Below are 7,607 nucleotides of genomic sequence, written 5' to 3'. Positions count from 1 at the left end.
TTAGAGAGAGAATAGAAACGCGTATCGATATTAAAATTGTGCGTATATGAATATTAATATTTTCGCGCATTCGAAAAATCTGAAGAAATATCGTAATATCGCAATTGGTTTCAACCAGTCGATTCCGGCTCACGTCACTTTTCTACGTCGCACGAACATAATATTGTCACTATTACGCAAAGATATCATCTAATAGCGAATTAAAAAAAATCAAAATCCATCAGCAAGTATAATCTACGACCAATTTACATGAGCTTGTCGCAATTTAATTCCCGAACGTCTATCTTCATATCTTTCAACGTCGTTATTTTAACGATCAGATGATGTATGCTGTATGCACATGTAAAATTAATGTAAATTTCCACATTCTATGTTGAATCGAAGTGAATTAATTTATATAAAACGATAAAAGTATATTGAAGCTAAAATGAACGGTACATTTACGTGTTAATGGTATGCATGATCCGTATATATATATATATATATATGTAATCCTATTTAGATAATGTTATTTTATCACAATATACATTCGATAACGGCGCTTTCTGTAATAAAGTCAAGTTGAGAATTTAATATGTCAGAAAGATTTGTACAGATTTTATAAAAATGATAAGAGAGACAATTTTTAGCGATATTAATTAATCGCAAATATCTTTTTATTTTTACTCGTTCTATAAAAAATCATTTTTTTTCTCAAATTACTGTCTTTATTACGATATTATCATGTAAGCAAAAAATCAATAAATAGATATCTATATATCTAATCTGTTAATATCAAGGTAAATTAAACTGGAAAAAGAAAATTATAAATTAAACTATGCAAGAGAAATTCAGCCAAACATAAAAATAAATTTATATAAAATATTTCTAATTATTTATTGTTTTATGAGAAAAAATCTTTGATTATGTAAACAAAAGATTGAAGAAGCGAATTTATATACATATATAGAATTTTTTTCTATATATATATATATATATATATATACATATTTTACTTATATTATGTATTACATATTATTTATATTATACAAAAAATATGTATGCAAAATGTATATAAATATATTTTATTTGAATTTTGAAATATAACAATGGCACAGAAGCACACAAAATTCAATATATTTACCTACGCAAATATAGGAAATAGATATAAGGTGCATACACATACACTTTTCACTTATCACACATCTATCAGTGACGTTACAAAAATGACTACTAATAACCACTATTATACATAAATATAATATTTTTTAAGACTTAACACACTAAAGCGAATAAGAAATTTCTTTGCGCTAAATTGCGATAAAATAATCAAACAAATGCAAATCGTATCGTTGCATTATTAATAGTAAACAATTCTTAATTTATTTAAGATTGTAAAAATTATTATTCCAAAAAAATTATAACTTTTCATTAATTATTATATTCATTAACTTTATATGTAATATTATTTATTATATTATATATATAATATTATTTTTTATAGCGGCATATTTTTGGAGTACGTTATTTAAAATTAGGTCGCTATCGCCAGCAAATTCCGATTGTATGCCGAAATCGAATCATTATTTATAAGCGTGATTTTTCATCTGTGTCATTTTTGGCATATTCGCATCTATGTCTTTGTATTATACATTTAAATCCCCTTTTGTGCAAAACTGTTTTGAATAATCGAAATTTGTATACAACGAATTAGTCACTTATACATATGTAACACCGTCGACGACACGAAATAGTAACGTTTGTGAGTTTTATCATAGCTATACATATCCATATACACACACGTGAAAATTTATTTTCTAATATTTACAGATTTTTGTTTGAATAACAGTGCAAAATCGCGAGTGTGATATTGACGATAAAAGCGATCGACTACGTATCTGAAAACTGTGCGTCGATTACCAGTGACGAACAACAAGACTCTTTTACTGAGGGACTCGTCTCGTATTGCACGTTTGCGAAAATGTCGCCGCGGCTGCAAAAATATTACGGCGCACGTTTATAAACATACATAAAAAGGAGATGAAATTAAAAAAGGCCACACGAGAGAAATATAAGTGTATAATGATGATTCATGAACATTAAACATTAAAAAGACTTTTTTTCACGTTACATACTTTCATAATTAAGCTACCTTATTCTATTTCCTTTCTTTAAAATAATATAATTAAGTAGCAGTAATCTTACCAGCTAAAATTTAATTGTCGATTAATATCATATTAATAAATTACTCGATTATTGTGATTAAAATGCGATTACATGACGAAAATTAATCGCAAATTCTCCAAAATGGGGATTGGTGTGAATAAAGCAGTGGATATATAAGAAAAACATCATTTATCATGATAAAATTAAAACAAAATAGAATCAATAACAACTGAGCAAAATAGAGATATATTTATCGAATTTTTATGTAATATTGTATTTTATTATTTATATTTTATTTACTAATCCGAGTAAGTTATTACTTATTTGTCTTCCATGTTTTCGTCTTCCAATCGTCTGATGAGTCCATTGTCCAAGTAGTCGATCATAAATCTTTTCCTCTAGTGTGAATTCGTGAAAAATGAAAAGTTTGCGACGACGAATTCAATATTCGTTAATAAAATTTTTCATTTTTTACGAATTCACACTAAAGGAAAAGATTCATGAACGACTTCCTGCGAGCATTTATTTTTTATTAATTATTCGTCGCATGTCTTATTTTTCGACTAATTTTTATTTTTTGACGACTGATAGGCTGCATTCATGACAAAATTCATTAGTAATACCGCTAGCATGTCGTTATCTTATTGCATGTCTAACATTCGATAAATAACAAGATGACATAATGACAATAATAATATTGGCAATAAACGGAACGCAACCTCAGTCGAAGAGCCTTTTGCCTCCTTTTGTTTCTCTCACTCGAGTTTCTAACTTTTTTAAAATCTCTTTTTGTCCAGAAATAATCTTTTTACAAGTTATCTAATAATTAATTGGATAACTAGTATTTAGACGTGAACAAAGCATTCAGTACTTTCGATTCGCTTTATCTTCCATTATTAATTTATTCCATTTTTATTTTTATAATTTATTATATAATTTTTTTATATAATTTATTCCATTTTTATTTTATCGTATTTTTTTGTTCTACGTGCACAGCGGAAGTAAAATCTTAAAATAAAAATTTTAAAATAATTCTGAAGTAAAAATTTTCTCAATTTTACGTACATAAATCATATGTTTTAATTTAAAATATGTTTTTGCATAAATTTAAGTTGCTTTTCCACCTCGTGTCACGAAAGAACAATAGAATTTATGCACAATCATAAATATTATCTGTGACTTATTGTCATATATATTGACATTGAAACGTATGATTACACACGTGCAATGGCAATAAGAAAATGAAATTTCAAAGTAATAATCCCCATTGTCCATGTTAGATCAATCAATATTTTCTTTACAATTACTTGATAGTTATTGAGTTTTAATCGTCAATACCGTAGCAATAATTTACGAGAAAAATACATGTGAGTAATAAAAAGGCAAATCAAAGTATGGAAGCAAAATTCATATGAAAATACCAAATATACTAGATTATGGTTAAAAAATCGTGTGCATTAAATAATTTAATTCAATAATTATATCAAATTTTATGATAAAGATAAAATGTTTTTCGACAGGATTTTTAAGGAAAAAGTCATTGTTAAATTTTAAATTTGCAAAGTTACATATTTTTAAAGAATTCTTTAAAAAAAATATATTGCAATTTTAGTAAATTTTTTGACATGAAAAATAAATTTTATCTGTTTTCTCTATATTTTTGTATGCTTTAATTTGTGGATGATTTATTGCAATTCAAAAAAATTAATGTTTCGATATTTTAGAGGAAGCATCGTTCCCAATTTAGTCAAGAAATTTTGTCAAATAAAGTTTCATACAACAGTGCCAGATTGCGTAATATATCGATTTGTATACATATGTTGTATAGCGATTTGCATACATACGTAAGTACTAACCTAGATATTATCTTAACGATACACGACTCGGCAACTTTCGAACGTATTTGCCGTTTCACATTTGAATATTTAATTTATATTTTATTAATACATTTAACATTGATATTTATATATCTATTGAGTTTATATACACTTTTGATTATTGATAATTAAGTAATATCCATCGCTTTGTATACACAAAGGAGCAAATTTCAAATTATAATTATCTTATCGTCTTTTTATAATGCATTAGTGTAACATTAATGTAATATGAGCAGACACTAATAGTTTTTCACATACAGTTAAATATGGCATTTGCTATTTTTAATTTTATAAAATTATATCGAAAAATAATCTCACATTTAAAAAAATATAATGTCGATATAATAAAATCAATGTATAATCGGTCAGTCTAATAATATATTCATTCGTTTATGTTCTGGTGCACAATGTATATATGTTTCCTTCGATATTTTTATATAGAAATATTCTGTTCTGCATCGTATCGTCATATAAAGTTACAATCTCGTTAAATTTAGAAATCGACAAAGTCTTATATGCATATATACATATTATGTTAAAGAAATATTTACATTTAGAAGAAGTATTTAACATTTGAATTTAATTTATGTAACACATTAATAAAAGTCTCAATCAATATATTCATATAAATTCATAAAAAAAATCATTCTTATGTCTCGATATAATTTTATAAATTATGTAAATTATATTTATATAATTATATTTAATTATATTTAATTATATTTATATAAATATGTAATTATGATTGTTGTCAGTAATTAATTTACTCTAGAAAGTTATTTCATTAAATAAAATTGCGTTATATAATTATTAATGCTAACATATGTTTGTTACATTTTGCTGTAGAAAGCTGACATCAGTTAATAATAATACTATAGATATACTAAAAACATATTTAACTTTTATTGTCAACTGAAAGTTAGTTTATCATTAACATAAATTAAAATAAGAAGGAAATAAAGCGAAATTATAACATCTAAAGTAAAATGCAATAGAATTAACATATATAGTTAATTGAATATTTAGACTGATACACACACAAGTCTCACAAATTCTCTATTCTAAATTAAATGTATTTTCTAAAAATAATTTTTCTCTCTCTCTTTCTTTTTTAATAAATCCAAAGTCTAATTTACGACGCTTTATAACGTATAAAGCATGTAAGACACGTACACAAGAATTATGCGTAGAGGACATTCACCTTCTAAAAACTTTACAGAAAATTTCTTTCGACTTAATCATATAATGTAAACAGAAGAATCAGATGTTAAGATTTTTGATGACAATTGCGATGACGGAACGAAATTTGAGAAACATGATTCAGTCGATGCGAAATGACATTTTTCCCCACCATCTCTTCTCTTCTGATTCTCATTATATGGAAGTTGAATTAATAAAGCACGCACATATACGTGATACAATCATGCTGTCGTTGCATCGGACTGATTAATCGGCTTGATTAATGTTATTCTCGCTCATCGAAGATAGGCGAGCGCCTGCATCGTCCGTATCAAATCAAATGTATCTAATAATAGAATGTATCTACGTCCGCACAAAGTGACTGCTCGCGTGGCATTTTTACAGCAATCGCCGTACTCGTGACAAACGAATTACCAATGCATGACACTTGTGCTGATTTCCTTAATTTAAAAATTCACTCCAGGCAAATAAGATAGTATGTTCACATAAAGAAATGGTTATTATTTTACGTATATAGATGGTTATTTCGAAATAAAATATGTAATTTGCAATTAACAATTACATACTTTTTCTTAAAAATTTCTATGTGTTTTCTTTACACCAATTGATTCCTCTCATTATTTTGTACATAAAAGTATTAAGGAAAGATAATCGAAAAATGAATGTTTTACTAGATATTTTATGGTTTATGTAAAATGAAGAAATTATTTGAAGCCTCCTAATTCGAAAAGTACTAATGAAAAAATATCCATTTAAGAAATTGAAGGTAACCTTAACAACAACTTGAAATACTCTTCAAGATCATACTGATGTTGCTATGTAATGCAACTTACTTGAAACCCTACAACTTTTGTTTGAAACATTTGTTTCTAAAATGCATAGTTTCCGAAAAATTTAGAGGTTTCTATATTTTTTCCTCACTTTATATATACAATTTTTAAAATCTTGTTTAATTCAGTTAATTTTTAATAAATATATTATCAGAAAGCTGTGTACATTAATTGAAAAGATATGATTTTAAACATTTAAAACTTTTGATTTTATGTCGAAATTAAAAATGAAATCAAGGCAAGATTTTTAGTTATCAAAATCAATTGTAAGATTGTCAAGATTATTGATCTTGTCAAGATCATTGATTTTTAAAGAAAAGCTAAAATATGTGTATTTGTAAATTAAATGAACAAAAAATCGCACACACTATATTATATACAAATTTAAAAAACTTTGTTTAATAAATAAAAACATTTAAATTAATAAATTTAGAAGTAATTAATACAATAAGCATAATAAATAATATAAAATACTACACAATTATTAAACTAAACAAAATTTTACGTACAACATATGTATGCGATTCTCTACTCTTATATGCATGTGAGCCACGTCTACGGTTTAGCATCATTATATGCAACTGCTTATACATATATATTTTCGTAAAGCAACATACACACACACACACACACACACACACACACACACATGTAACATATATATGTTATACTGTGTTTTAAAAAATAAACGCGAATGACATAAACAAGATATAATAATCTTTTTCCCATCTTAATTTAAATTATATTATAAAAATTATATTAAATATTTTAAATTATTTTAAATAATCATTCAATATAAGAGAAAAATTAATAAAATCAAAATAATACAATATAAAACAAGATTTTTGCTACAAAGATTCGCTCAAGACTAAGACAAAATTAAAATTTTTGAAAATTTTCAATATCAATACAATATTTTTATGAATATTATATTGATTATCTTGAAATTTTAATTTCGGAAAAACAGAATAATTATTATAGTATACAATATCTACGCATACATCTATATTTATTAATTCTTTATTAATTCTCTCACTAATTGATTTTGTTGAAAAGCCAATTTCTCAAAATAAACAATCATAGATGCATAAAATAATAGTAATACTTAAAAATGGAGGATGTTTTTTTATTTTTCACTTAAATTTATATTACATCTATCATTTGTATTCTTATATCACAATTTTAACATGACAGCAGTTTTTACAATTTATTTTCATTAATAAAATATAAAAAATATATCTTTTATGTGTGTAAAATATAATTAATTATAATTAAATGAAGTTAATTTTGAATTTTTTCTTTAGAAGTACATAAATATTCTCCTGCTGTTTTTTTATTGATATAAGTAATGGAAGAGGATGATATTGTCAATAATATTAATATCAATATACGTTATTAAATTAATATATTCTTTTCATTTATGCTGTGCGCTTTTACACATTTTTATCTTAAGTATTGCGACTTATTTGCGTTCAAATAGTTTAACCTCAATTCATTCGCTAATTAAATTAATTATACATGTAGTGTAGAATTAATATGTGCTATAAAATTCTTT

This window comes from Camponotus floridanus, unplaced genomic scaffold, assembly GCF_003227725.1.
Source record: "Camponotus floridanus strain SB8 unplaced genomic scaffold, Cflo_v7.5 scaffold113, whole genome shotgun sequence".
NCBI classification, from domain to species: domain Eukaryota; kingdom Metazoa; phylum Arthropoda; class Insecta; order Hymenoptera; family Formicidae; genus Camponotus; species Camponotus floridanus.
The sequence above is the reverse complement of the archived record's forward strand: the minus strand, read 5'-3'. Positions refer to the sequence as shown.